Here is a 21,063-nt window from a genome sequence, read left to right as displayed (position 1 = left end):
GTTTGACGTGAAGTTTTTTTAATATTATTTAATTTATTAATGCAAAAAGATAAGCGATTTCTTAATCACATAGAACTTAGATAACTAGCAATTGCACCAAATGTTGCAAAGGAACGCCGTAAGGCATAAATTGGAGAAACATCATAACATAAAAAATCATTGAAGATAAAAATTAGTAAACAAAATGTTATTCAGTAGTCTTAAATCATAAACAACAGTTTCATGTGAGCTATTAAATCCTTGAAATTGTCCATTACCAGTGGCATATCTCTGAAATGAAAATTCATTTAGCAACATTTAACAGTGGAGAAACTTTTCAAAATCCTTGTGACCCAACTGAAATTTGATAATCCTCACCATATCACTGAAATGAAAAGTCATTTAGCAGCATTTCGCAGTGGAGAAACTTTTGAAGGTCCTTGTGACCCAACTGAAATTTGATAATCCTCACCATATCCAAAACCTTCAGGTAACAAACCATTATAGAAAAATCACCTAAGAAATTGTTGGGTCATGCATTTTTAGGCATATAATAATAGCTTGAACCACCTGAAATTTGACAATCATATTCTGTTTTTTTGTTGAGCATAACCATACCAATTTTCACTATAGGAAACTCTCACCATATCCAAAACCTTCGAGTAACAAACCATTATAGAAAAATCACCTGAGAAATTGTTGGGTCATGCATTTCCAGGCATATAATAATAGCTTGAACCACCTGAAATTTGACAATCATATTCTGTTTTTTTGTTGAGCATAACCATACCAATTTTCACTATAGGAAACTGAGAATCACGATTTTGGGGACTAGGTAAGGTATCTCCTTTCCAAACATTGTGAAAAGAAATTAATAATTTGTGTTATAAAAGTAGGAAAACTGAATACATGGTCCATGGTGTTGTGAACATTCAGGACAGAGTAGAAGAAAACTTGGTACTCGTTTAGAGGTTACAAAAAAAAAAGGAAATGCCTTTGGAAGACATCGGGGAAAAGCGTTTTCCCTTATTTTCTTATATATCCTTGGCCTTGGCTCTGCTCAAATAAAGAACTTGGTACTTCTTTAGAGGGACAAAAAGGAAATGCCTTTGAAGACATGGACAGAAAGTGTTGAGATTGCAACAAGATGATGGAGCTTAGTGAAAAGAGTCGCCTTCACTAAGTGGGCCCGCAGGCTATTTTTGGCGCAAGTCTATTTTTAGACTATGTCTATTTTTAGACATATGGATCATGTCTATGTTTATGGATGATTGATCAAGTTGGGAAAATAGATGGACTTCTATTTTTGATGAAAGTGTGAGTGATCACAGTGTGAGTGATCAAGTCTATTTTTAGACTGGATGTCAAAAATAGAAAAGTCAAATATTATTATCTCACAATAATATTTGGACTATAAACTTAATCTTATTCTCTTGGAGCACTTCAGTTTGAGCTACGGAAGTGGCACATGCAGCTGTCAGAAGGAAATTCGTTTTTCTTATGAGTCAGTTGAGTTGTTGCATGCATGACTTCAGTTAGAACTCAAGTGAGTTGAGTTTAGTGGACTGGAGGTACAGTTGATGGAGTTGTGTTCAGTTTAACTTAGTTAAACTGGTTGTAGTTAGTCTAACTGCAGATAGACTAATGATGAGTTGTTAAACTAATTATTAACTCATAATACAACTAAAGAATACATCAGTTAACTCAGTTGCATGTCAGTGCATGTTCAGTTCAACAGGGACAGGTGGTAGAGAATCAGATTGCTATCAGTTGTGACTATAGTTGTGCACCAGATCTTGCACAATCAAAGGATTGAGTATGCCAATGAGTTTGCTCACGTATTTGGCCCACATTTTAGCCTTTGCTCACGTCCACAAAGAGTGAGTGACTATTTTGCAGGTGAAAATCGAGTTTGGGAAGCTATTCTCATCAGTTCTTGAGCAGGTATTGAGCAGTGGAGGCAGGCAAGCAGTGGAAGAGATTTGGAGATCAGATCTGAGATGTATTGTGTGTAACAGAGGTGGAGATACTTGTGAGAAGTATTATGCTGTGTAATGTTACATGACTCAATCATTAATATACAGATAGTGTGGGGTTTTTAGCGAGATGCTTTCCCCGTGATACATACTGTGTTAATGTGTGAATGCTCTTGATGTTTTATTGTTATTGATGCTGCTATATTCTTGATCAACGTAGAGGAGCTTATGTATTGTGTATGTTTTCCGCATTAGTACATGATCATGATAATCTCCATTGAATATGTGTTAAATTATTCAAAATTTCTACATGGTATCAGAGCTAGATAATTGTAGAAAAAATTTCTACATGGTATCGGAGCAGCTTGATTTGTAGAAGAGATTTTTACAGGATATCAAGCGAGGGTTGATCGGAAGCAGTTGAGTTGGTTGTTGGTGGAATTCGAATTTGCAGCAGTGTTTTCTTGGTGACAACGCAGCAATGTCTTTCAACAGATTGCGATTGGAGTATGCTCTTGAGGGCAGCTCAAACTATATTGCATGGAAGGACAGGATGGAGGCAGTATTGGATGATAACGGGCTGAAGGAATTCATAGATACGGATATCCCAAAGCCTACTGATGCTACTCAAGCTGATGCTTGGCAAAAGAAGATCGCAAAATGTCGAAGAATTCTGTTGGAGGGCGTGAAGGATTACATTGTGTCCAGCCTCCATGGAAAGGCTACTCCATATTTGATGTGGAAATCATTAACAGAATTATTCCAAAGCAAGAGCGATCAGAGGAAGCTGGCGCTCAAAGATAAACTCAGAAACATCAAATGCGAGAAGGGAGACAGTATTCCCAAGTATCTCACGAAGTTCACTCAGTGTCGAGATGAGCTGGGAAGTGTGGGGGTTACTGTCGATGATGAGGACTTGGTGAGCTTGGCTCTCCTTGGTCTTCCGAAGAGTTGGCATTCCTATCAGGACTCTGTCAATGGTCGGGAGAAGTTGCCAGGATGGGAAAGACTATGGTCAGATCTTGTGCAGGAGGAGATCAGGCGGAGTACCAGGGACGGATCTTCGTCAAAGGGAGCTGATGAAGAGAATTGTGCTTTGGCTGCCAAAGCAAAGAAAGGGAAGAGCAAGAAAGCTTCTCAGTCTGGTGCGAAAGGCAAGAAGCAGGATATGTCCAAGGTGAAGTGTTTTCACTGTCACCAGCATGGACACTATGCCACAAATTGTCCGCAGAAGAAGAAGAACAAGCAAGCTGTTGGATCTGCAGGGGGAGAGGCTTTAGCTTCTCAGTTTGAGCTTGATTTTTCATTGATCGCATGCTTGGTTTCAAGTGTGATGGGATCAGTGTGGTTTCTGGACAGTGGTGCGTCTTTTCACATGACGGGAGATAGAGATTTGTTCTCTGATCTGGAGGACAAAGATCTTGGAGTGCACATCGAGATGGGCGATGATGGTAGATACAGTGCGACCGGTATCGGTACCATTTCCTTTGAGAGGGAGTCTGGTAAACCCTTTGTATTGAAGGAAGTCATGCATGTTCCAGGATTGAAGAAGAATCTCATCTCAGTGGCGATGTTAGAAGACAAGGGGTATGATGTTGTTTTCAGCGAGGGAAAGGCCTTCCTGCGCAGCAAGACAACTGGTGAGACCCGGAAGATAGGGGTTCGAGTGAGGAACCTTTATCAGTTGCATGTAGATGGATGCGCAGCAATGGCAGGCAAGGCAGAAGGATTGGTGAGCCGGGATGATGGCGAGTTGTGGCACAGGAGATTGGGTCACCTTCACCATGGAGCCTTGAAGATACTGCAGCAGATCACTACAGGGCTTCCTAAAGGCACACTTGCACAGTCAGATCAGTGCAAGGGGTGTACTTTGGGGAAGTTTGTGAAAGCCACCTTTCACGAGAAGGATAGTCGCGCCACGACGATCCTTGAGAGAATTCACACAGACGTGTGTGGACCTTTCTCAGTTGCTTCGACAGCAAAACATAGGTATTATGTGATTTTTGTTGATGATTTCTCTCGTAAGTGCTGGATCTTCTTCATGCAGAAGAAGAGCGAGACATATTCAAAGTTCTGTGAATTCAAAGCACTGGTCGAGAAGGAGTCGGGGAAGAAGGTGAAGGCTCTTAGGAGCGATAATGGTGGTGAATACATCTCGGACGAGTTCAAGGATTTCTGCAAGGCAGAAGGGATTCGTAGAGAGCTCATAGCTCCCCATAACCCACAGCAGAACGGGGTAGCTGAGCGGAAGAACAGAACGATTGTGGGTGCTGCACGGGAAATGTTGCATGATCAGGGCCTATCCCTTCACTTGTGGGCGGAAGCATGCAATACAGCAGTTTATGTGCAGAACCGTTGTCCTCATAGGATACTTGGCATGAGTACACCCGAGGAGGCTTATTCTGGTAAGAAACCTGATCTTTCTCATTTGAGGATTTTTGGTGCTAACGTTTACATGCATGTGACGAAGGATGCCAGAAAGAAGTTGGAGCCGACTGCAGAGGTTGGGATATTTGTGGGGTACACTGATACGCCCCACAACTATCGTGTGTATTTGCCAGATAGTGGTAAAACTGTTGTGCGACGGGATATAAAATTTCAGGAGGAGAAAGCCATGAAGTGTTCGCTTGAGAGGGAGCTACACTTGCATGCAGATGAGGAGCTATTAGTTCCTAAGGATGAGCTTCAGGACGTGGATCAGCCACAGGACGAGGTTCATGGAGTGGAAGAGACCACTCATGCAGCGCCAACCATCAGAGGGCGAAAGCGCTTGACAGAAGCTGAGCGACTGGCTCAAGATGCAGAGAAAGTTGTAGGACCACCTACAGCCCAACGCAGGCAGAGACAGTCACCTGATCGGTACACTGGATACATGGCTCTTATGAGCAAGTGTGTTGTGACTGAGCCATCCTCTTTCGAGGAAGCTGTGGAGGATCCCGCATGGGTAGACGCCATGGTGGAAGAGTATGATTCTATTGTCAGAAACAGTGCATGGGAGATTGTTCCTAGACCGGAAGGGAAATCAGTGGTAGGTTCGAGATGGATCTACAAAGTTAAGCAGGCAGCTGACGGGAGTGTGGAGAAGTACAAGGCAAGATTTGTTGCCCGAGGCTTTTCACAGATTGAGGGGATCGATTATGAGGAGACCTTTGCACCTGTCGCAAGGTATTCTTCCATACGGACGATTCTTGCTCTCTCAGCGCAGATGGGATGGCACATTCATCAGATGGATGTGAAGACTGCGTTCCTCAACGGAGTCATTGAGGAGGAGGTGTACATTGAGCAACCCGAAGGCTTTGAAGTCTTCAGCAGCGAGTCGCATGTGTGCAGGCTCAAGAGAGCGCTGTATGGGTTGAAGCAAGCACCACGTGCTTGGTACACACGGATAGACAGCTATTTCACAGGACTTGGATTCTCCAAGAGCGAGGCGGATCCGAACCTATACCAGATTGTGGTGGAGGGTAAGTTGCTTATCATTGTACTGTATGTTGATGATTTGATTCTAACGGGTGATGAGCTGTTGATACTGTCATGCAAGAAGGATCTTGCTACAGAGTTTGAGATGAAGGATTTGGGCCTCCTTCACTATTTCCTAGGATTGGAAATATGGCAGCGCAGTGGTGGACTGTTTGTTTCTCAGGGCAAGTATGCTCGGGAGATACTCGAGAAGTTCAACATGCATGGCTGCAAGCCTGTTGATACTCCTCTTCCTGGAGGTTGGAGGAAGGAGGATGCCACTTCGGGAGAAGAAGTGGATGCCACTGTTTATCGACAGTTGGTGGGGTCGCTGATGTATTTGGTCAATACACGACCTGATATATGCTATGCAGTTAACCAGCTTTCACAAGCTATGGTTAAGCCTACCAAGCTCTTCTGGAAGGCGGGCAAGCATGTATTGCGCTACTTGAGAGGCACATCGGGATATGGTTTGTGGTACAGACAGGAGGATGAGGTGAAGCTATGTGGCTTCACAGATGCAGATTGGGCAGGGAGCCCAACAGACAGAAAGAGCACATCAGGAGGGGTCTTCAGTATCGGATCGACAGTAGTTTCTTGGTACAGCAGGAAGCAGAGATCTGTGTGGATGAGGATGATCCTGGTCGGGTTTTTCGGGTCCAAGCACATCAGGTACCATCATATCAGAGATTGTGTGCAGCGGAGGATCATGTTACTTTCGTACATTCCAACGGAGGATCAGGATGCTGATATTCTGACGAAGGCTCTCACCAGGAGCAAATTCGAGTACCACCGAGGCAGGATAGGGGTTGCTGATAATCCATATCTTGTCGAGAGGGAGTGTTGAGATTGCAACAAGATGATGGAGCTTAGTGAAAAGAGTCGCCTTCACTAAGTGGGCCCGCAGGCTATTTTTGGCGCAAGTCTATTTTTAGACTATGTCTATTTTTAGACATATGTATCATGTCTATGTTTATGGATGATTGATCAAGTTGGGAAAATAGATGGACTTCTATTTTTGATGAAAGTGTGAGTGATCACAGTGTGAGTGATCAAGTCTATTTTTAGACTGGCTGTCAAAAATAGAAAAGTCAAATATTATTATCTCACAATAATATTTGGACTATAAACTTAATCTTATTCTCTTGGAGCACTTCAGTTTGAGCTACGGAAGTGGCACATGCAGCTGTCAGAAGGAAATTCGTTTTTCTTATGAGTCAGTTGAGTTGTTGCATGCATGACTTCAGTTAGAACTCAAGTGAGTTGAGTTTAGTGGACTGGAGGTACAGTTGATGGAGTTGTGTTCAGTGTAACTTAGTTAAAATGGTTGTAGTTAGTCTAACTGCAGATAGACTAATGATGAGTTGTTAAACTAATTATTAACTCATAATACAACTAAAGAATACATCAGTTAACTCAGTTGCATGTCAGTGCATGTTCAGTTCAACAGGGACAGGTGGTAGAGAATCAGATTGCTATCAGTTGTGACTATAGTTGTGCACCAGATCTTGCACAATCAAAGGATTGAGTATGCCAATGAGTTTGCTCACGTATTTGGCCCACATTTTAGCCTTTGCTCACGTCCACAAAGAGTGAGTGACTATTTTGCAGGTGAAAATCGAGTTTGGGAAGCTATTCTCATCAGTTCTTGAGCAGGTATTGAGCAGTGGAGGCAGGCAAGCAGTGGAAGAGATTTGGAGATCAGATCTGAGCTGTATTGTGTGTAACAGAGGTGGAGATACTTGTGAGAAGTATTATGCTATGTAATGTTACATGACTCAATCATTAATATACAGATAGTGTGGGGTTTTTAGCGAGATGCTTTCCCCGTGATACATACTGTGTTAATGTGTGAATGCTCTTGATGTTTTATTGTTATTGATGCTGCTATATTCTTGATCAACGTAGAGGAGCTTATGTATTGTGTATGTTTTCCGCATTAGTACATGATCAGGATAATCTCCATTGAATATGTGTTAAATTATTCAAAATTTCTACAGAAAGCGTTTTCCCTTATTCGCTTATATATCTGTGGCCTTAGTTGCGCACAATCGTATGTAAATAAAATTGTCCAATCTAATCAAAAGAACCCCAATTTTTTTTACATTTGAAAAGAAAAATGAGGTGGAATCCTAGAGCGATCGATCCATCACCAATACATTCTACAATACTAGGTGTATTGAATATTTCTAGGTCAACAATAGTGATATATTGCGTATGTTCTACACGAAAGTCATAGCAGTTAAGATATCTATGATTTTCACAAAAATACGTTGTAGAGGATACAATTCATTTGCACTTGCTAGTAAATACAACGTGCATTTTCTTTTCAAATGACACATTCCATACACAACTACTATTTCTCACTAAGAAAACCATAGTGAATCTCCTATGGAACCAAAAATCTGTCTCTTTCTTGGTGGCTACAGAAATTTCATATTCCAGCGATTTCGTTCATATGTTCGCACTGATTACGACAAAGCTCGCTCCCAAAGAATAGAGGCTCTTAGGCTACTACTCTGCAATTTCATATAAATTGTTGCCACTTGAACCTGGGTTTCTAATTAACACCAAGTTCAAAATTCTTGCATCCCTGCTACCAAACTCCCTCAAATATTTTATTGTCTCATCTAGTACTAAAAGCGGCCCCATAGTCTCCAAACCTGCTACTGGAACCTCTCTGAGAGCTGGAAGACTCCCCATAGTCACTAAAACGACGCTTAAACGGCGGGATCTAGAACCACCATAGCCACCTCTTGACCCACCACTATAGCTAATTCCGGATCCACTACCATAACTGCCTCCTAATTTGCCATAACTTGAACCCCCATACTGGAACCTCTCTGAGAGCTAGAAGACTCCCCACAGTCACTAAAACAGCGGGATCTAGAACCACCAGACTACCTCCTGACCCACCACTATAGCTACTTCCCAATCCACTACTGTAACTTCCTGCTGATCTGCCATAATTTGAACCCCCATAATCTCCTCCTGATCCACCATAGCTTGAACCACCAGATCGCCCCTGTCCTGAACCACCGTAGCTTACAAAACGGCTCCCCCCTAAACTGCGAGAACTTCCAAAACGACTCCCTCCTGAACCGCCATAACTTATAAAACGACTGCCTCCTGAATCACCGAAACCACCAACTCCATTGTCTATTTCCTCTTTCATCTGAGTCAGCTCTTTAAACTTGGAACCTATATCATTTTCAATCATCTTAACTTGCCTAATCTGTTGGTCGGTATGGATAATGATAGCATTATCGGGCCTACCAGCATGCCCTGTTCGCCCTGATCTATGCACAAAAATATCTGAAGTCGTTGGGAGCTCATATTGAATAACGAGATCCACATTAGGAATATCAAGACCAGATGCCCTATTCGCCCTGATCTATGCACAAAAATATCTAAATTCGTTGGGACTCATATTAAATAACGAGATCCACATTAGGAATATCAAGACCAGATGCAGTGACATCAGTAGCAATCAGCACATTAAAACACCCCTCACGAAATCCAGCAAGAGTCCTCTCCTGCTGATTCTGTGAGATATCACCATGAAGAGGTTCGCATGTAAGTACCCGACCCAGTGCCACCAGCAAACTATCTGCATCTGACTTTCTTTGAGTGAAAAAAATACATTTTCCTCCTTTGGCATATTCAGTTATCAATGGGTTGAGAATCGAACATTTCCCATAGGTGGATGCAGCAATATAAGAAAGTGAGATTTCTTCTGCTTACTTCTGAGATGATTCACCAACACCATCGATAACAACAAGATCATTTAAATATTTCCTTGAAAGCCTTTGCACCCAGACATGCATTGTAGCAGAAAAAAGCATACTCTGACGCCTTTTCGGCCATCTTTCCATAATCACCTCAACATCTTCATCAAAGCCCACATTCGGCATCTGGTCAGCCTCATCCAAAACAATAAACAGTACTTATGAAAAGACTAATGCACCACGATTGATTAGATCAATAATGCGACTAGGTGTTCCAGCAACATCTAAACCCCTTCTAGATTTGGCTCATTATAGGTACACCCCCATAACATCAAAGAGTATCTAGGCTTGGAGCAGATTCTTGGAATTCCTTGGCGTGCAAGTTCTCGTGTTGGAGCCGAGATGAGTGCCAAGGGATATGATCCATGCCCATTCTTACGGTTGTGCTAAATGATTTTTCCAAGATTGGGATTCCAAAGGCAAGAGTTTTTTCCAGTTCCTATCCTGGCGCGACCAATCATGTCACAACCTTGCATTATTGGTTCCAACATTGCTTTTTGAATGGGGAACAATCTAGTAATATCGCGCTTATTGAGAGAATTAATAGTCTCTTCATCCATTCCGAGCTTGGCAACATCAACCCTTCATCGTCACCGCCGACTTTCCTTTTGGCTTCGAATTTTTGTATCATAGTCACCGTATTTTGTCCGAGGCGTCTCGACCTCCTGACGCCCAAGATGCGTGCCTCTCATCCTCTGCGATTCCATATTCAGCCAACAACTGGGAGAGTGGAAGTATCTCACTTGGCTAATATTGCCATTGATGATTTTAACTCTCATGATGTCGTACTGACTAGCAGATTGTAGGCTTCAGAGGATTGAAACACTTCGAGTCAAACCCTGAGAGACAGGGGACAAAGGGTTTATCAGAACAGAGACAAAGGGTTATCAGAACGGGATTCTTTAGAGAAAACCAACAAGAGGAGAATCAAAGCCCTGTCGGACCTCCTCCATTGAGGGATTTCGATAGGGAAAAAGCCGCAACGGCTTTGGCTACCTTCGAATTCAACTGTCTACCTGCTATGCTGTTCAATTTTGGAACAATTGAAGCAGCCACCTCGTACTGACTGGTAAATTGCAGGCTTTAGAGGATTGAAACCCTTCAAGTGAAACCTAGAGAGACAAGCAACAGAGGGTTTATCAGAATGGGGTTCTTTAGAGGAAACGAACACAAGGAGAATCGAAGCCCTGTTGGTCCTCCTCCATTGAGGGATTTCAATAGGGGAAAAGCTGCAGCAGCTTTGGATGCCTTCGAACTCAGCGGTTTTCCTGCCATGCATTTCAATTTCAGCACAATTGAAGCAACCACATCGTAGTGACTAGCAGATTGCAAGCTTTAGAGGATTGAAACCCTTCGAGTGAAACCCCTAGAGACGGGCGACAAAATGTTTATCGAAATGAGATTCTTTAGAGGAAACGAACATGAGGAGAATCGAGCAGCCAACGAGGAGTCCAAATCCGCCCAGCCCAAATACTCTACCAGTTTCTTGTCTGGCAATTTCTCCCCGCGGAGCAATTTATCCGGAATGCTTCCAGTGAATCAAAGAAATTAGGTCGAAGCAAGTCATTAATATGAACAAGAAATGTTCATCAAACTGATTACCGACCTTCGAAGAGGGGTGTCGTCTGGAAGAGCATGCTCACAAGGCACAGGAGGGCGAGCACGTTGAGGCTGGTGATGTCGTCGTTCTCGATGAAGAAGGAATTGAAGGGCGGTTCCCAGAGTTTGTTCAGTGCCCTCAGGAATGTCGACTTTCCGCTCCCCTTCGGCCCTAAATCGAAAGGCTAACAAACTAACTGAATAAATAATAGTTTGGTAATTGAATAAATAATAGTTTGGCGCAAATGGTGATATCGAACAGCCAATAACATTTTAATCGTCTAACATGTCATCTGACGGTCGAAACGAGATGCACGAATCACCTGAGGAGAGTTATTTTCAAAGGGGAACGCCTTACGGCGTAAATATTTTGTAAGGTTAAGTTACCAATAATTTTTGGTTTCCAAATTTTGATAATTCATGTTTTTTCTCAGTGACATTATTTTTTAATGTAGCATACTTTTTCCTACAAAAAGAAACCCGCAAATTCATTCATCAAAAGAGGAACAAAGTTACATTTTGTATATGCTAAGCACATTCACACAATACTGCCTCTCAGCAGGGCAATTAGTCCAAAAGGCCAAACAAGTAGCAGGGCACGGAGGCTCGCCAAGAAACCCCATAAGGGTCATCCAAAAGCTAGAAAAAAACCCTAAAGGGTGCAAATATTTACAAGCCAGAAAAAGCTAGCAAAAAACACTAGGAACATGCCGCCTAGAAAGCCCCAACAAAACAAGCCCCGAGCAAGCCTTCATAAAAAAAAAACAAAGCAGTCACCCAACAAAAACCCAAGGGGAGATGACACAAAACGACGAATGAGCAGTGGCCAACGTGAAGAGGCACGAACCAAGGCATAGTGACAATAGCACCACAAGCTCGCTTCCTCAACTCCCCATATGCAATTGTGACTAGGGAAGCTACAAACGCCAAAGAAACCACACCAAAGAGCAACCACAGTGGGATTGATGTGTGATGACCCACCGAGGCAACGACACGCATATGGAAATGACAACAACAAAAAGCACTGTCAAACGAGAGACCATTAAAAGAGAAAAAAACACTGTGGCAGCTAAGGTTCCAACCACCCAACTCCCTCAAAGACAAAACCTCCTCTAATAAATATATATATTCAATCTAAATCTAAATCTATCTTAATTTTGAATCTATTAAACTTAAAAAAAATCAATTCTCTTTTCAAATTTTACAATAAAAAATTATATTTACTCAATGAACCCTTGATAAATTCTAAATTAAAATAAATCAACTAAAATAGAGTATTATTTATAGTGTAAATATTAATTAAAATACTAATTTCTTTGAAACCACCCCTAAATTCTATCACAATGACACAGTGTTTATCGCAATGTGACAATATCCATTCTAATTTATGTTTAATATTCTAATGGTAGAATGTCGGAATTTGAATGGCAAAGTGCTAGTCCAGGTATTTTTGCCACTAAAATACTGTCAATACCAATCACAGTCACTCAGAAACTATCAATGATTCATAAGCCTTTGTTGATAACTGTCAAAATCGATGGTGGTATATTTTCGACGGCCAACACTGTATAGGAAGGAACTTTGAGATGTCCAGCCACTTCAATATGAAGAAAGCTCAAGACTCGCCCTCTTCTAGCACTTTGCTTGCCTTTCGGCACATCCTTTCGCCCCAGAGCAAGCCTGACAGGAAAAATATAGAGGACGAATTGACTGACAAATAATTGGATATCCAACGATGGCAGCAGCAGTACCTTCACCCCAACCTCTCGCTCCAGCTATTCAGTCAGAACAAATGGTGCAGGTAGGAGTTGGAGCATTTATTGTGGAGGGAGAGTGTGTACTCATCGGACGTCGACGGTCCTCTATCAGCCATTCCACCTATGCCATTCCTGGTGGCCACCTCGAATTCGGTTCGACCCTCTTTCTCTCTTGCAAATTCATTGTTTTCCCTTGTACTCATTAATGGGTAGAATGCAAAATCCTTGTTTATTCGCACATATGTGCAGGAGAGACTTGGGAGGAGTGTGCTGCACGTGAGGTCATGGAGGAAACAGGGCTATCAATACATAATATACAGTTTGCAACAGTCACCAATGCTATAATAAAATATGAAATCAGACCTTCTCATTATGTTGTTATTTACATGCTCGCAGAGCTGAGTGATCCAGACCAACACCCACAGAATCTAGAGCCTGAGAAATGTGATGGATGGGAATGGATGGAATGGTCAAACTTGCCCAAACCCCTGTGTAGGCATCTTGAGGCTTTAGTTGAATCTGGATTCACTCCCTTCTAAGCCTTTAGTGGCCGAACCTATGAAATTGCCAAATTATTTATCAACTTCACTGGGGATGTTCTTCTTTCACAGTTGCAAACAATTACAGTGTGTATGTATAACTGTGTATCCTGTTTATGGAAACTCTTGTTGCACTGATAAAATAATCAAATGATGGACACGTAGAACACCTTATATCATTGAAATTCTTTACACAATCATCTGTAGTGTTGGTTACAGTACAGTCTACACATTCAACACTTAGAGGTATTACTTTGAATTCGCTTCTTATTCCTTTTTATTTTTCCAAAAGTGCTTCTAAGTTCTCTTAACTCCATAGGCTTTACAATTGGCATGAATGAGTCAGCCTCCAGAAGCAGCCTGTTTTCACTTGCAACTTGCAAGACAACCCTTGAAGGGCGAATCATTAATCACGAGCACTTTCCCTTGGCTAGGATGCTATAGTGGGCTTATTGTTTTTTTTAAATAACCTCAAATCTCCAACAACTTATGTGTGCCTCTCAAAGAATTGAATCTTGGTGGCTGGCCAACACACCAACGATCTCACTGCTGAACCATGATCCCATTGGTATCATCCTTTATTTTACTTTCTCCTTGGGAAGAAACTGTGTAAAGTGCATGTCAAACTCCCTTCCGGACACAAAGTTATCCAATATTGGTTTGCTAAACTGTGTAAAGTGCATGTCAAACTCCCTTCCGGACACAAGTTATCCAATATTGGTTTGCTATAGGGAGTAACCTTCACTGAATCTATTTTAGCAGAGGGCTTCTTTTATGTCATATGGTTTTATTCGTATTTGTGTGCAGGCCAACTAATACATGAAATAATCCTGCAACTAGGTTATGCAGAATTAGGGTACATGTTCAATGATTCCTCGGATTTATTATCAATGATTAATCACCATCATTTAATTACACATCAGAACCCAGAATTAGGGTACATTTTCAATGACTCCTCGGATTCATTATCAATGATTAATGACCATCATTTAATTACACATCAGAACCCGGAATTAGGGTACATGTTCAATGACTCCTCAGATTTATTATCAATGATTAATGACCATCATTTAATTACACATCAGAACCCCAATAGATAATTAGAGAATATATTGATGGCACTGGTATAGATCACAAGATAATAGCAAAATTTGACATCATGAAAATGGATCTACGATTTGATTTTGACCTAGCAAAGCTAAGGGCTCAAACTGCAAACATAGGTTTATCGTTATTCAGTACCGTTGATCTCATCATGGCTTATGAGCTGCAAAGTATGTTCTCACCGTGGCCTGGGAGGTCTGCATCGGCGCTCACAAACTTTTGATATTACAATCTATCCACTTATGATTTTGCTCATTGTGGTCACTGTGATGTGGGCTTTAGAGCACTCCCCCGATCAACTTCTCTTGAATCTAACATCGTTGCTCGAAATTGGAGAGGGATGAACATATAAATACTATTTTTGAGACATGTTTTCGGCCATAATCACATCAAAATTCATTTGTCCATGGATTTTGATAAATACTATCATGTTTCAAAATTCATTTGTCCATGGGTTTTGATAAATACTATCATGTTGACAGCATCACACTCTCCTTTCATTTGTCAAAGCGTTTTGATAAATACTATCATGTTAATAGCATCACACTTTCCTTGCAAGCTTATGCCAAATGAATCTTTCCTTATCCAAATTAAATCGATTCAAAATCAGGCCATTGGTATCTTTATAGGCTGGTGCACCTTGCAAGTTTTGCATCAAAATAGCTCTAATTTTGTATAACTGTGTTGCTTTCTGTCACAACATATATAACCCAGGGTTAGGGTCTACCCATAGACAATGCCTAATGAGTACGGCATCCATTTATAATTTTGTTCATGGCAGTCGAAGTGACCTGGGTCCTTGGGCACTCTTCAAATTGCCTCCGCTCAATGGATCCAACAGTGCTGTTCACAAGAGGAGGGGGCCAAACAGATCAAGCCTGTTGAGAGCTTCAAACATAGCTCCTTACAAGGATATCTTTAATGGAGACTTCCATGTCCAAATCAAACCTGATTCAAAATCATTGCATTGGTGTCTTTAGAGGCTTTTGTGCCCTGCAACTATTGCGGCAAAATAGCTTTAATTCTACCAATGTGCTGCTTTTGGTCATGCTTTAAGTTGCAAACTTAACATAGATTTAGGGACTTATCCATATACAAATTACAAAGCCTAGTGAATGTTGCATCCACTTTGGCTCTTCCTGCCCTTCGTCAACATACACACTTGACATGATTCAACCTTTGAATCATTGTTAATGGAATATAACACCACCTATTTTTGTTACAAGAAATGGGAGATTTATGTCGAATTAGCAAAAATACACGTAGAAGGATGCTACATGCGTACAAAATTTATATCCTGTCCATAAAAGAGGCCATACCCAGGTTAGGCTCCAAACCTGGGCTCCAAATTCTCATCTAGCTTATTAGGAACAAGTAAACTGAAGAAAATTACGACGGCTCTGGTAATATAAAGCCTGAGAAAAATTGCTAGCACCAGATGCAGTGACATCAGTAGCAATTAGCACATTAAAACACCCCTCACGAAAGCCAGAAAGAGTCCTCTCCTGCTGATTCTGTGAGATATCACCATGAAGAGGTTCGCATGTAAGTACCCGACCCAGTGCCACCAGCAAACTATCCGCATCTGACTTTCTTTGAGTGAAAAAAATACATTTTCCTCCTTTGGCATATTCAGTTATCAATGGGTTGAGAATCGAACATTTCCCATAGGTGGATGCAGCAATATAAGAAAGTGAGATTTCTTCTACTTACTTCTGAGATGATTCACCAACACCATCGATAACAATAGGATCATTTAAATATTTCCTTGAAAGCCTTTGCACCCAGACATGCATTGTAGCAGAAAAAAAGCATACTCTGACGCCTTTTCGGCCATCTTTCCATAATCACCTCAACATCTTCATCAAAGCCCACATTCGGCATCTGGTCAGCCTCATCCAAAACAATAAACAGTACTTATGAAAAGACTAATGCACCACGATTGATTAGATCAATAATGCGACTAGGTGTTCCAGCAACATCTAAACCCCTTCTAGATTTGGCTCATTATAGGTACACCCCCATAACATCAAAGAGTATCTAGGCTTGGAGCAGATTCTTGGAATTCCTTGGCATGCAAGTTCTCGTGTTGGAGCCAAGATGAGTGCCAAGGGATATGATCCATGCCCATTCTTATGGTTGTGCTGAATGATTTTTCCAAGATTGGGATTCCAAAGGCAAGAGTTTTTTCCAGTTCCTATCCTGGCACGACCAATCATGTCACAACCTTGCATTATTGGTTCCAACACTGCTTTTTGAATGGGGAACAATCTAGTAATATCATGCTTATTGAGAGAATTAATAGTCTCTTCATCCATTCCGAGCTTGGCAACATCAACCCTTCATCGTCACCACCGACTTTCCTTTTGGCTTCGACTTTTTGTATCATAGTCACCGTATTTTGTCCGAGGTGTCTCGACCTCCTGACGCCCAAGATGCGTGCCTCTCATCCTCTGCGATTCCATATTCCGCCAACAACTGGGAGAGTGGAAGTATCTCACTTGGCTAATATCGCCATTGATGATTTTAACTCTCGTGCCTCTCATCCTCTGCGATTCCATATTCCGCCAACAACTGGGAGAGTGGAAGTATCTCACTTGGCTAATATCACCATTGATGATTTTAACTCTCATGAAGTCGTACTGACTGGCAGATTGTAGGCTTCGGAGGATTGAAACACTTCGAGTCAAACCCTGAGAGACAGGGGACAAAGGGTTTATCAGAACAGAGACAAAGGGTTATCAGAACAGGATTCTTTAGAGGAAACCAACAAGAGGAGAATCAAAGCCCTGTCGGACCTCCTCCATTGAGGGATTTCGATAGGGAAAAAGCCGCAACGGCTTTGGCTACCTTCGAATTCAACTGTCTACCTGCTATGCTGTTCAATTTCGGAACAATTGAAGCAGCCACCTCGTACTGACTGGCAAATTGCAGGCTTCAGAGGATTGAAACCCTTCAAGTGAAACCTAGAGAGACAAGCAACAAAGGGTTTATCAGAATGGGGTTCTTTAGAGGAAACGAACACAAGGAGAATCGAAGCCCTGTTGGTCCTCCTCCATTGAGGGATTTCAATAGGGGAAAAGCTGCAGCAGCTTTGGATGCCTTCGAACTCAGCGGTTTTCCTGCCATGCATTTCAATTTCAGCACAATTGAAGCAACCACATCGTAGTGACTAGCAGATTGCAAGCTTCAGATGATTGAAACCCTTCGAGTGAAACCCCTAGAGACGGGCGACAAAATGTTTATCGAAACGAGATTCTTTAGAGGAAACGAACATGAGGAGAATCGAGCAGCCAACGAGGAGTCCAAATCCGCCCAGCCCAAATACTCTACCAGTTTCTTGTTTGGCAACTTCTCCCCGCGGAGCAATTTATCTGGAATGCTTCCAGTGAATCAAAGAAATTAGGTCGAAGCAAGTCATTAATATGAACAAGAAATGTGCATCAAACTGATTACCGACCTTCGAAGAGGGGTGCCATCTGGAAGAGCATGCTCACATGGCACAGGAGGGCGAACACGTTGAGGCTGGTGAAGACGAAATTGAAGGGCGGTTCCCTGAGCCTGTTCAGTGCCCTGAGGAATGTCGACTTTCCGCTCCCCCTCTGCCCTAAATCGAAAGGCTAACAAACTAACTGAATAAATAATAGTTTGGTAATTGAATAAACAATAGTTCAGCGGAAATGGTGATATCGAACGGCCAATAACATTTTAATCGTCTAACATGTCATCTGACGGTCGAAACGAGATCCACGAATCACCTGAGGAGAGTTATTTTCAAATGGGAACGCCTTACGACGCAAAAATATGAACTTAGATAAAAATATTAAATTTAGGAAATGATAAAATATTTTGTACAGACAAGATGTTACCTACTCTAATTTTTGTCATACCTAAACGTTGTCCCAAGTCGTGTGTCTCTATCTTATCCAGTGACAGTTCACTTTTAAGTCATCTAAATATAATAACACATCTAAGCAAAGTCTTTTGTAAAATCACAAAGATAAGATTTTTTATATTTTGGATGCAGTATGAAAAAGGTAAATACATATTAAATTTCATTTCCAAATATTAATGCCTCTCACATTTTGGATTAAAATCTTCATAATTAAATTAAATATTTGTTATTGAATTATTATATTTATATATATATATATATATATATATATATATATATATATATATATATATATATATATATATATATATATATATATATATATATAGTATAAAATAAAATAAAATATTAATCAGTATAGAAAAATTAGTAAGAAAAAAATTGATTTATATATAAAATAATTAAACTATTTTATTAAAATATAATATAAAGTGTGAAACGGACATTAATATAAAATATAATGTTTAAAATATTTTTTAAAATTTTTAAATGAAAAACTTAAAAGTGATTTTTTTTCAACAACTTTTTTCCTTAATAACATTAAGGATCATTGCGATCGTAAGGGAGGGAGCAATGGAGACGAGCGGGAAAATAAGTGCGTGACCAGGGTTCGAGGTTCAACGGGAGTTTTCATCCATGGAGGGATGTAGAGGAGGGGGATCTTCTCCCTCCTACAAGGAGATCATGGCCAACAAGGGCAAGAAACCCCCAGAAAAAGTCAGAAAGTTCACGGGAGAGGGAAAGAATAACATAGAAGAGAAGGAAGCAGCGGCTAAAATAAAAGAGAACAATAGCACTAAATACAAGGAGGAAGATGACAAAAAACAGAAAACAAAAGAGAAAAAGCAAAAGGGACCTTGTAAACCCAAAGCTAAAGTTACACCCAGAGTTGTTTTAAATGATCCTGCTCTATAAGCGCACAGGGAGAACATGCAAACCTACACAATCATCTGCAAATTCATGGAACTATGGCCCACAGAAAAATCTTTACAAATATGGATCAAACACCACTGGAAACCTAAAGGGAGCATTGATCTACACCTTGGGTCAAAGGGTTTCTTTACCCTAGCGTTCACAAGTATTGAGGATAAAGACAGAGTGTTTGAAGGAGGGACCTACTTCTATGCAGTAGCAGGCCTCTATATGAGGCCTTGGAAGATGAACTTTGTCCCGGAACGAGAAATGTTCATATCAGTCCCAGTCTGGGTAAGACTCTATTCTCTACCTCTTGATTACTGGCAACCTGAATCATTAGCTGCCATAGGCAACAAAATAGGTAGGTTTGTCAAAGCTTCAGAAGCTACTAGAAGGGGAAGATACACTTCCTTTGCTAGGATATGTGTTGAGATGGATCTATCAGGAGCTCTTCTGGATGAGGTGATATTGGAAGTTTTTGATGAAGAATGGGTTCAAACGGTGGACTATGAGCATATTCCGTTTAGATGTCATAGATGCCATGAACATGGGCATCTTCTCAGAGATTGCCCTCTAGGCAAAACAGAGAATAAAAGCAAACCTAATACAATGAAACATCTGGATAGCTTTGACAAGGCAATCCATAAAGGAAAGAGAGGAAAAAGAGGGCAAAGAATACAACAAAATGAAGGACAACAGGTTAGGCAGAACCAGTTCCAAGTTCTGGAAGAGGACAAAGAAAAAACAGCAGAAAATCAAGAAAATAAAAGTAGTACAAGAGAGAAGGAAAAAGAAGGAAACCGTGATCAAACGCAGGAAAATGACAAGCAGATAGAGAAAATATTGAGTGACACAGAACGAGAGATGGACCAGGAAATAACCCAGAGTGAGATGGAACTGAAGGAAACTGAGCTACAGGAGATACTGGAAAGAGAACACCTGGATTTGGAAGGATTCTTAATTCAGGGTACTTCTGGAGGGGTAGATTCATTACCTCAGGAGGAGATCAATAGAATAGAGCAATTATATTTATGAAAACTCAGGAAAAGAGTATGGAGGGAGCCAAAAACAGGAGCAGACTGAGTAGCGAAGGAGTGAAAACGATCAAATCTACTTCGGGTTTAGCACCCAGAAACCCAGGAAAAAGCAGAATGAGCTATTGATGGAGTGTGGAAAGCTCATGATAGACTCAGGTAAGATGAAATATCTGACCAGCTACTCCTTCACAAATATTTAATAATGAAGTTAATTTCTTGGAATACTAGAGGACTAGGAAGTAAAAGAAAACAGAGATTGCTTAGCAATAGAATGAAACAGGCTGCTTCGGATATAATTTTTATCCAGGAAATGAAATGTTCCATTCAAAAGTTAAGGCAACTACATAGCAAATGGCTCAGTAAGTTTGAATATCTAGAAGTTAAAGCAGATAATACAGCAGGAGGTATTCTCACTCTTTGGAACCCTCAAAAAATTGACATAATTGATGTAGAGGCTGCTAGGAATTATTTATCAGTAGTGATTCAGCCTGTAGGGGACAGGAGTACCTATCTAGTCATGAATGTGTATGGCCCTCAAAGGATCGAGGAGAAACGCAGGCTAACAGATTCCCTTAGGTATCTCAGGGAGAGACAGGCAAAAATACCCTGGATCTTTGGAGGAGATTTTAATATGATAAAATCTCTTTCTGAAAAAAAATGTGGAGCCAGAGAACTAAGTAAAGATTCTTTAACATTTCAAATATTTATAGACAATATGAAATTAATGGATGTGGAAACGAACCATGGCCTCTTCACTTGGAATAACAAAAGAGGAGGGGAGTCTTAGGTAGCATCCAAGTTGGACAGGTTCATTATCTCTGAGGATCTAATGCTATTAGATAAGGAAATATTAGCAAGTGTTCTTCCCGTTGGAGGCTCATATCACTGGCCAATTCAAATTGAGATCTAGGGTATAGGTACCCCCTAGAATAGACCTTTCAGATTTGAGAACATTTGGCTTTCACGCCCAGATTTCATTAGTAATATTGGAAAATGGTGGGTAGAAGATCTTCAGACC

The 21,063-nt window shown here is 41.0% G+C and overlaps 2 pseudogenes; both read right to left on the bottom strand.

Annotated features, from left to right (window-relative positions):
- Positions 1-10,033, bottom strand: part of LOC149152312 (DEAD-box ATP-dependent RNA helicase 53-like) — a 55,501-nt pseudogene extending 45,468 nt beyond the window's left edge.
- A 5,529-nt stretch (positions 10,034-15,562) lies between these two features.
- On the bottom strand, positions 15,563-16,716 carry LOC149152311 (DEAD-box ATP-dependent RNA helicase 53 pseudogene; annotated as a pseudogene).
- Between the last annotated feature and the right edge of the window lie 4,347 nt (positions 16,717-21,063).

This window comes from Pinus tabuliformis, chromosome 9 (genome assembly GCF_031772625.1).
Source record: "Pinus tabuliformis cultivar Carrire ecotype Pingquan chromosome 9, CPIR1, whole genome shotgun sequence".
Classification (NCBI taxonomy): Eukaryota; Viridiplantae; Streptophyta; class Pinopsida; order Pinales; family Pinaceae; genus Pinus; species Pinus tabuliformis.
The sequence above is the reverse complement of the archived record's forward strand: the minus strand, read 5'-3'. Positions and strand labels throughout refer to the sequence as shown.